General features: G+C 45.7%; 1 pseudogene; it reads left to right on the forward strand.

Annotated features, from left to right (window-relative positions):
- Window positions 1-2,066: 2,066 nt before the first annotated feature.
- On the forward strand, window positions 2,067-3,160 carry LOC121136047 (annotated as a pseudogene).
- Window positions 3,161-10,771: the final 7,611 nt, after the last annotated feature.

The raw sequence follows: 10,771 nt of genomic DNA on the forward strand, positions 1-10,771 counted from the left end.
GGGGAAGGGTCTAGGCCCTGCCCTGTATGAAATGACAGACTATGGACACCCCCATGGAGGGCCTCACCCTCCCTAGGGGAATGAGGGGATAACGGGGGGGGGGGGAGTTGGGGGAGGGCACGGGAGGAGGGGAGGGAAAGGGAGAGGGACCTGAAACTGACTTGTGAAGCAACCTTGTTTCTTATCTAAATTTAAACTGGAAAATAAAATAAAAAATAAAATTAAAATAAAAAATGATAAAAAAATAAATAAAACATTGTCCGCATTTCTCTTAATCTGCATTTGGTTATAAATCAAAGTTACACAGATGGAAGGTTCTGAACACATATTTAGGAATATTCCTTAAAATTAGATTCATAGCACACAACTTTGTAAAGGAAAGGCCTTTTTCATTTTGTAAAATCTCCACCAAAGTGCATGAAGGGAGCCGGCAAAACATTTGAGGGCTGTGGGCAATCAGAACTGGTTCATGCCGGTTCTCCCTGGACCTTTATTTCATTCCCCTTCAGCAGCAACAACAAAGAGGTGGGTAGAGACAAACAGAGCATTCCAGAAATTCCCAGATATCTTCTAAAGCCGTGAGTAACCACGCTATGCCTGCCGCCTTTCCCTGAGATCACCTACGTGGGATCACTGCACAGTCTGAGGAAGGTTTCATTGTTTCTGTGCAGCTGAGGTTCCCGTGTCCTGGTGACAGGATGTCAAGGACAGAGATGAACATCCGCAGAGGTGTACCACAGAGAAAGGACATCATGGACAAAGGGTCTAGATGGCTCCTTGATGCAGAAGGTGCAGGTGTGGAAAGGGGGAAACCAAGGCAGGACTCTTCCTGTGTTAGCGTGGGCCCGGGGCTGTCAATGAGAGCATTTGGCTGGGGGTGGTATTATTAAGTGTGAATCCAGCCTTTCAGAAGGGGACTTGATCCTGGTGCTGAGCCCAAGGGAGCATCCGGCCAACCCTGGAACATTTTATAACGTTCAGGAGCAGGGGAGTACTTGATAAATGATGGGGACGTGTCAGAGGACACAGAAGTCATCTGGCAGGGACTGCTGACCCGTGCAGTATAATTGGAACATAGAAATCAGCCGGACGAGAGAGATGACTCAGAGGTTAAAGCACTGGCTGCTCTTGCAGAGAACCTGGGTTCAGTTCCCAGCACTCATGTCGCAGCTCACAACTGTCTGTAGCTCCAGTTTCAGGGGATTAGATGCCCTCTTCTGGCTTCTGGGTGCATGCAACATACTGGCATACATGCAGGCAAACACCAATAGACATAAAATGCAAATAAAACAAATTTAAAATAATAGTGCTGGTAATAGCTGCTATGGATTATAATGCATTGGATAAAGTAAATCCACCTGGCTATAAATAAACAAATGAATTGATGAACAAAAAGAAGAGAAAGATTTCCTTGCTATAGATGCCACACAATAAAAGAGAAAAACCACCATTTGGCAACTATTACGGTAATTATTTCATGTAAGAAACATCTACAGATGCTGGAAGCAATGGTATCGTGGGATACTTGCACGATGCCAAGGTATCTCCACACATGTACTTACTGCTTAAAAAGTAGCATGTGGTTTGTCGAGAGAGAACTGACCAAAGGCCCCAAGTCCGCAGCAGGAGGCCAGAGAGCCAGCCCAGGGAGTGAGAGCACTTGCTGAGCAAACGTCAAGACCTAAGATCGGATCCCAGCACCCACATAAAAGCTGGGTATGGCAGTGTGCAGGCTGTGACCCTGAGTTGTTCCAGGTAAAGCAGTAGGATTATCGTCAGCCTGGCTTCAGCTTCAGTGGCAGATGGTGCCTCAAACGAATAAGACAGAGAGTGATAGAGGGGACATCTAATGTGTAAGAAGTCAATACCAGGTCCCCCTACTCACCAACAGAATGTAATGTGAAGAACAGAGTGGCCTCGGGGACCATCCTGTTCTACCTGTGTCGGCCCTGTCATCTTCCCAAACGTCAGTGGTGTGGGACCCACTGAAAATCTAGGAATTGTCCTGGGCAGGTGACAGGAGAGACCTAGCAGCTCCTGACACATGGTTCCTGTCTCTAAGAGGCATGGGGCAGCCGCTGGAACTTCGTGAGGGGCTGTGCAGAGAACGGGGAGATCCGTCTGTGCATGTGTCTTCTGAAACTGCAAACCCTCGCAAATAAAATGAATTCTGCATCCCAGCCATTAGACTCACAATGTTGAAGGAAGCTTCTGGACAGATATTTCAAGAAAATGAAGAGGCAGAGGGTTGCGGGACAACTGGGTTGGGCACCCAGAAATTCAGCAAATGAGATGAGGAAAATTGTGTCTGAGGAAATCAGACAGCTGTGCAAGGAAGCGTCATGCAGCCTGAGTACTGTACATGCCTGAGCTGTCAACAAAGTTCCCATGGTCACAGAATGAACCCACATATTCCTGACCAGCCTAGGCAATGTGGCAAAACCCTGCCTCAAAATAAGAACAAAACAACGCAGCAATATCCAATAAACACAAAAATATAAAATGAACCTAAAAGGACACAGATCTTAGGGGAGGCAGGGTAGGGCTGGGAAGGAAGTGTCACCTTCTAAAGTCATTTTGAAAGCTAAAACAGCTTTGTAAGCATGTCATTTAGAAGCACACAGCTAGATACAAAATATTCTTACTTCATGTGAAAAAATGAATTTCCTCAACATGCTGTGGTGATACCCACATTCATTGTAAGCATTCTGGAGGTTGAGGCAGGAGGACTGAAAGTTTGTTTAGAAAAAAACAAAAAACAAAAAAAGGGACTTAAGAGTTCAACGACAACTTAGGAGATGCCGCCAAAGGGGAAAATGGTTCTGGAAAAGGGGGTGGTGCACTTCTGGGAGTGACAGTGCTGACAAGAAGGCTCAGGGCCCTACAGACGGTGACAATGCCGTGAAGGCCAGACACACGCTGTGTGAAAGACATGGCAAAGTCATGGAAGCCATGGAAAAGCTAAAGCCTGGGAGGAGAGCCATGAAGACAAAGCCAGGCAAGCGGGTGACCTGGGTTAGATGACCAGAGGGATCATGGTGGGACCATTTCAAGAAGCAGCATTTGCCTTGCCTGTGGGATGGATAAGCCTGTGTTTATAGACACATCAGTTACAACAAATTTTGGATATCATATTATTATGGTTGAAGGGGGGAAATAGAATCACATGAAGGACTGAAAAAAAAACCTACAAAGGGGGAGGGATTTGGGAGAGCTTAGCTCTGTTGGTAGAATGCTTGACTGACATGAAGCCCTTCATCCATAAGTCAGTACGCACACCCATCATCCCGGCACTCAGGAGACAGACAGAGGCTTTGGGAGAGAGAGAGACAGACAGGCAGACAGACAGAGGGGGGGGGATGGAGGATTGAAACTGCAAGGTCATTCTCAACTACAGGTGAAGTTCAAGCCTGTCTTGGGAGAGGCGGGAGTCAAGGAGATCAGCAGGAGATAGCTGGCTTTTAAGTCTCATAGAACAAAATGTATGAAAAACTTTGACAAAGGTAAAATTCAGCCTACAAACACGTAATTACCCAGTCCCAATGGACACATCTGCAAAGTCCGGGAAGAGGCAGCAGAAAGACTATAGGAGCCAGAGGATCATGGAGTTTTCTGTGAAGTTGTGTCTCCTAGAAATAGCAAAGTCTCACTAACATGATTGCCTGAGTAGCTGAGTAAGGACATCAATAGTCATAACAAAGTGCATGGGGGAAAGTCTGCAAATCTTGGGGTGGGGGGTTCCACAAGTCCTCAGCCCTACACGAAGAGCTTGCTGGTAGGCAAGCAAGGAATGCTTAGAGTAAGAGAAATACTCCTACCCAACAAGTGCACACCAACTGGTTCTCCAATACCAAATAGTCAGCCCTGAAAACATACATGTGATGACACTACACAGACTGAGCAGGTTATAGTTAGGGATTTACATGATCATACATATACACACGTAACAACAACTAGTGAGAAAAGAGGCCATGAATTTGAAAGAAAGAAAGGGTAGATAGGAGCTTTTGGAGGGAAGAAGGGGAGAATGTATAATTGTATTATAATCTCAAAAAAATGAAAGGCATAATTTTTAAGAGAATATAATTAAAACAAGTGCATTTTGGGCAGTAGTGGCACACAACTTTAATCCCAACACTCGACTCAGAGACAGAGTTTGAGGATAGCCAGGGCTACACAGAGAAACTATCTCTAAAAATCTAAAATAAAAAAGAAAGAAAAAAGAAAATGCTCTTTTAAAAAATGCTAGGCTGCCAGGCAGTAGTGGCACATGGCCTTTAATCCTAGCACTTGGGAGGCAGAGGCAGGTGTATCTCTTAAGTTTGAGGCCAGCCGGGTCTACAAATCGAGTCACAGGGCAGCCAAGGATATACAAAGCAACCTTGTCTCAAAACAAAACAAAATAAAACAAAAATCAAAAGAAAGTGAATTTTGAGTTAAGCAGTAAATTTGGACAATGAGTTGAGTTGACTGTGTAACAAAATCTATAAAAGAATGATCCAAATGTTAAATAAATGTTAACAAAACAGAAAAATTGATTTTTTTCCTGTGATGTTCAGAGAGTACATCTAAACACAAATTTCCCATTCAATACCATGCGAAGCATAGCTAGCTAACCTCTTTAGGAAGAGTCCGTGCCCTGTTCCCTAGCTTCTGATAGGTGGACAGTCTTCCCATTGCTCACAGAAAATGGATCCATTGGAAGACAAAAAATAGAAATGAACAGGAGTAATCAATAAATCAAGCTTTTGGGAAATTGACCCATTTCTCATGTGGGGCAGGGTCCTTCCTCGAGCTTTTGGAGAACTATCCTTTCATTTTTCTGTCGTGTGTGTGTGTGTGTGTTTGTGTGTGTGTGCAGGCACATGTATCATGATGCATGTATGAAGGTCGAGGACAACCTCAGGTTTTGGACCTCACCTTCTGCCTTGTTTGAGACAGGGTGTCTTACTCTTCCCCACTGTGTAAATCAGGATAGCTGTTATCTGTCCCAATTAGGATTTCTATTGCTGTGAAGAGACCCCATGACCATGGCAACAAAGGGAGACATTTAATTGGGGTGGCTCACGGTTTCTGAGTCCATTAACATGGTGGGACATGTGACACGCTGGCAGACGTGGTGTTGGAGAAGAAGCTTTGAGCTCTAAGTCTTGCAGGCAACAGGAAGTGGACTGAGACGCTGGGTGTGGCTTGAGCATATATGAGACCTCTGAGCCCACTCCACAGTAACACACATCCTCTAACAAAGCTGTGCCTCCTAGTAGTACCACTCCATTTGAGGCCATTTCTTCAAGCCCACCACAGCGTCTAAGGATTCTCCTGTCCCCACATCCAATTTCACTATGGGGTGCTGGGATCACAAATACGCGCCACCACATCTAGCCTATGGGTGTTCTGGAAATCCAACCTCAGATCCTCATGAAACATTTTACCCACTGAACTATCTCCCTAGCCTGAGGTGTACCTTTTCTTTAGGAGTCAGCCTTTGGAAGTTTCATTGAACCTGGCTTGGGGCCACGCAGGCCTTTCCCCCCAGATCAGCCCCATCTGACCTGAAGCCTCTTAGGAAGAGGAAGCCCTATCTCCCTTCCCCATATTGGTGGGTGAGTTTATAATCTATATTACAGGTAAGAGAATGAAGGTTTGGAGAAAAAGCATTGTGGGCAAACCTAACCAACTGGACTTGGAACCAGCTCTATCCCTACCCTATTCCTAGTATCCCCTGTTACTAGCGCCAGACTTAATTATAGCCTTGCTGGTCCTTAGCTGATTGGCAGGTGAGTGTATCATCAGAGTTTGGGACTCCGGAAGTTCCTGCTGTGTGTTGTTAACTATAATTATGTGAATTCGGACTTCTGCATGGGCCTGTGGAGCCATAGCGTCTCCATGCAGCCAATACGTGGGGGAGACGCTTCTGAAGGATTGTGGTAACCTGGTCTCCTCATCTGGGGGTGGGGGGAATAAGCTCGGGCCCCTGGCAGAGGCTGTAGCGGAGCACTGTGTTATCAAGGTTTCTCCAGGGTCTCTTCAGCAGTTTCCTGCACAGGCAGGCAGTGGGGTAGATGGAAGGGGATACTTGAGGACAGCCTCCAGCCTCTTACCTGGCCGTCTGTCTGTCTGTCTCTGTCCCTGCGTCTCTGTCTCTGTCTCTAACACACACACTTGTGCATGCACAGAAATAGGGTTCTAGGTTGTGTGTCTCAAACTTTGAGGAAGGAAGAATTTGTCTCCAGTTTCATCAGATCCATTACATCATCGTTTCTAGGAAAGGATGAGGAAGAAGTCTGTGGTCCTGCCCTCCTGGCATAGATGGGTAATGGAAGGGCTCTCTGCGTATGCCCACTTCATAAATGGGTATTACTTGTAGGATTAGAGATAAAGTGCCCAGTTGGGCGGGTCTTTAATTTCAGCACTTGGGGGGCAGAGACAGGTGGATCTCCATGAGTTCAAAACCAGTCTGGTCTGCAAAGTAAATTCCAGGACAGCCAAGGCAGTGAAATCTGTCTCAAAATAACCAACAACAACAAAGGGGGGGAGGGTTAACTTTCCAACGGGGACAGAGACCAGGGCTGCACAAGTGACCCTGTCATGTGGTGAGGAGTAACAAGTGGCAAGGAGGGAATCTGAGCCCCTCTCCCAAGGGCCCACGATCCAAAGTGTAAGTGGAGGAATGATGTCTGACATAGAGAGAGGGAGCCTACCACTTCAGATGCCTCCCCTCTCCCTAACATTGCTTTTCTTTAAATATAAATATTTAAAACATCAGGACTCGAGAAGTGGCTCAGTAGTTAAGAATACTGACTGCTCTTCCAGAGGACCTGGGTTCAATTCCCAGCATCCATATGGCAACTCACAACTGTCTGTAACTCTAGTTCCAGGGGATCTCACACAGATATTCATGCAAGCAAAACATCACTAAAATAAATTAAAACATTAAGGAAAGTATAGAAAATCACATGACAAATATTCATATACTTGCCACACATGTTAACAAATTAATCTTTTGTGGTAGTGAGATGGTTTAGTGGGTAAAGGTATGTTTACAACATAGACAAAGAGGACATAACTCTCAATTAGTAATCCGGAACTACCTTGATACTGAAGCATAAAGAATTGTCAGCCTAGCCCAGGAGTAGTAGTGTATGCCTTTAATCCCAGGACTGGGGGGGGGGGGGGGCAGAGGCAGGTGGATCTCTGAGTTCAAGGCCATCCTGATCTACAGAGTGAGTTCTAGGACAGCCAAGGCTACACAGAGAAACCCTGTCCAACCCCCTACCCTCCCCCCCCAAATTGCAAGCCTATATTACATAGGAACACAGATACAACAATATTGAACAAAATATTGGCAAATCAAATCTAGCAACATAATAAAAGGAGAATACACAGAAACCGATTGAGCAAAAGGTAGGCCAGCTTCAAAACTCAATGTGGAGGGCAGATGTGATGACAAATGTCTTTAACCCTAGCATTCAGGAGGCAGACACAGAGATCTCTGTAAGTTTGAGGCCAGCCCAGTCAATATAGTGAGTTCCAATTTAGCTATAGCCTTTACCTTGTCAAACATAAACACCCCCACCCCCACACACCCATACACACACCCACAACCACACCCACACCCCATACACACCCACACAGAGCTGAGGGCAGGGATCAATGTGTCTTACCATACCAACAGTAAATAAGAGAAAACAAAATCCCAATTTAATAGACACAGAAATAGCATTTGATACAATTGGAAATCAACCACGTTTAGAAAATTAAAATAAATAATGACAAGGGACTGGAGAGCACTGGCTGCTCTTCCAGAGGACCCAAGTTCAGTTCCCAGAGAACCACATGGTGGCTCCCAACCATCTACAACTCTACCTCTAGGGGATCCAGTGCCCTCTTCTGGCCTCTTCAGACACCAAGCATACACAAGGTGCACGTATATGCATGTGGGCACAGCACTTACACACATACAAATAAATCTTTTTTAAAAAGAAAAAAAAAAGCCAATAAACCAAGCACAGGGAGATTGCCCACAACCTGGTGAAGATGGCAACAACTTTGATAGTGGAAGACAGGACGCCTTCTCCCTGAGGTTGGGAGCACCATCAGATCTCCACACTACCTCTCCTGCTTGTGCACCCTAGCAAAGCACCCGGAAGAGGCAACATAAACATTTGCAAAGGGTGAGTGTGGGGTAACAGTTTCAAGACCCACCAAGAGGTTACTGATGAGGCTACCTTGAACAAGGCAGTGTGACAACAGCATCAGATTTGGCCCCTGTGAGCAGGAAACAGAACGGAGCCCAGGAATAGGCTAAGGCACATGTGGTCAGTTATACTTGACAAAGGGATCCAGTGTAATTGACCCACACAAAAGACAGAAATGACCCCATATCCAAATCCACATACAAACTATAATACATATCCAAGTCTCCAAAGAAGCTCAGCCTTAACCTTCACAGCCATCCAAAAGTTAACTGAAGATAGAGATTAGGCTCAAATAGAAAGGTTCAGAAAACCAAGTAGGAAAACACCTTGTGTCCTTGACAGAACACAAGTGGCATAAGCCATAAATTTGAACTTGGCACTGTAGGTGTCTCATTTGGAGAGGAACTTGCCTAATGTGGTGGTTTGAATAAGAATGGCCCCCAGAGCCGGGCATTGGTGGTGCACGCCTTTAACCCCAGCACGCGGGAGGCAGAGGCAGGTGGATCTCTGTGAGTTCGAGACCAGCCTGGACTACCAAGCGAGTTCCCGGACAGCCTCCAAAGCCACAGAGAAACCCTGTCTCGAAAAACCAAAAAAAAAAAAAAAAAAAAAAAAAAAAAGAAAGAAAGAATGGCCCCCATAGCTCATAGATTTGAATGACTGGTCACCATAGAGTGGCACTGTTTGAAAGGGTTAGGAGGGCTAGTGGGCGTGGCCTTGATGGAGGAAGTGTGTCACTTGGGGTGGGCTTTGAGGTTTCAAAAGTCCATGCCAAACCCAGAGTCTCTCTCTCTCTCTCTCTCTCTCTCTCTCTCTCTCTCTCTCTCTCTCTCTCTCTCTCTCTGCCTATGGATCAGGTCGTAATTCTCAGCTACTGCTCGATACCTGCCTGCATGCTCCAATGCTCCCCACCATAATGATAACGGACGAAACCTCTGAAACTGTAAGCAGCCCCCAATTAAATGCTTTCTTTTATAAGAGCTGCCTTGGTTGTGGTGTCTCTTCTCAGCAATAGAACAGTGACCAAGACACCTAGTATGCATGAAGCCCTATGTTTAGTCCTCAGCACTGTACAAACAAAATGTGGTAGGGCACTATGTAATCCCAGCATAGGAAAGTGGAGACAGGAGGGTCAGAAGCTCAAGGCCATCCTTGGCTACACAATAAGCTCAAGACTAGCCTGGGATATTTTAGACCCCATCAACAACAAAGACAAGGTTTTATAAATTGTGCTTTATCAAAATTAAAAGTGTCTACTTCCTGCAAGTCATTGCTAAGAAAATAAAAAGACAAACCAAAGAATGGGAGGAAATGCCTGATAATAATGCTACTTAGAATTTTAAAATAACATAAAATAATAAGTTAAATCACTGTGTAATAAAATAGGCAACGGATTTTATGTGCGTGGGTGTCTTGTATGCCGCATGTGTGCCTGGTGCCTGAAGAGGCTGGAGGAAGGAGTCAGACCCCCTGATGAGCCATCCTGTGGCTATGAGACTCAAGCCTGCTTCCTCTGAAGAGCAGCCAGTTCTCTCAGCCATCTCTCCAGCTCCCAGATGGGCAGCAGCTCTAAAGACATCTCCCCAAAATGACACAGGTGAGATTCTGACTATCAGCCCGTGACTTTTGGAAGAGCAGAATAGAAATTTCTGTCTTAAAATGGCTCCTGAGAACTAGGTCCAGCGGTTCAGATCTGTGATCCCACCTACTGCTGAGGCAGGCAAAATTGTAGGTTCAAGGCTTGCCTGGGTCCTGTCTAAAAACGAAGAGAGGCCTGAGGTTGAAGCTAAGTAGTTGAGTACTTGCTTATCCTGCTGGAGGTCCTGGGTTTAATCCCCCATACAGAGCAGAAAAAGCCTCCTTGGGCGCCCTGGATCATGCAGGACTTCCTTGCAGGGCTCCATTGGGATGTTTAGTGGCAGCTGGAATTGTGCAGAGGGGGACCGGTGTACACCAATCACAGGGAGCTGTCTAGACAAACCCTGTGGTGAAACCAGGTGTCTGACTTTCGTGTTCCAGAAGTCAGCGTTTTCAAGCTGGGTGTGAGAGTGCACACTTGAATTCTGGGACTCTGGGACAAGAGGAGGACTGGAAGTTTGTGGCCAGCTTGGTTTACACAAAGTGCTACCAGAAAGCCAGGGCAAAAGTTGGCATCTTCAAATTATCATGTTAAGCAAACTAATTGAAACTCAAAAAGACAAAGGCATGTTTTCTCTCATGGGCAGACCCTAGATTTTTAACTTCTATATAAATGTTTGGGTCATGAAACAGAAAGGAGAAGAAGAGAAGGAGAAGTATGCTTTAAGCAGGGGAACAGGCAATAGAATGCATGTGACGTGGAAGATGAGTGTGGACTCCCGGGACTCAGGTGCCGGCAAGGGAGAGAATGGGGATAAGACCAGGGCAGGCAGAGCAACAAAAGCAAAGTTTACGTGGAGATGCCATAACGAGACCCGATATTTCATTTGCTGATTGGAAAAAAGAAGACCCACAGCTTTTTAAAAAACGATATTTTGGGTTTGCAGCTTAGCCATACTGTGCCTCGCAGGAGATGAGCCCCCATAGGGGTGGAT

Source organism: Mesocricetus auratus, unplaced genomic scaffold (genome assembly GCF_017639785.1).
Source record: "Mesocricetus auratus isolate SY011 unplaced genomic scaffold, BCM_Maur_2.0 Super-Scaffold_100047, whole genome shotgun sequence".
NCBI lineage: Eukaryota > Metazoa > Chordata > Mammalia > Rodentia > Cricetidae > Mesocricetus > Mesocricetus auratus.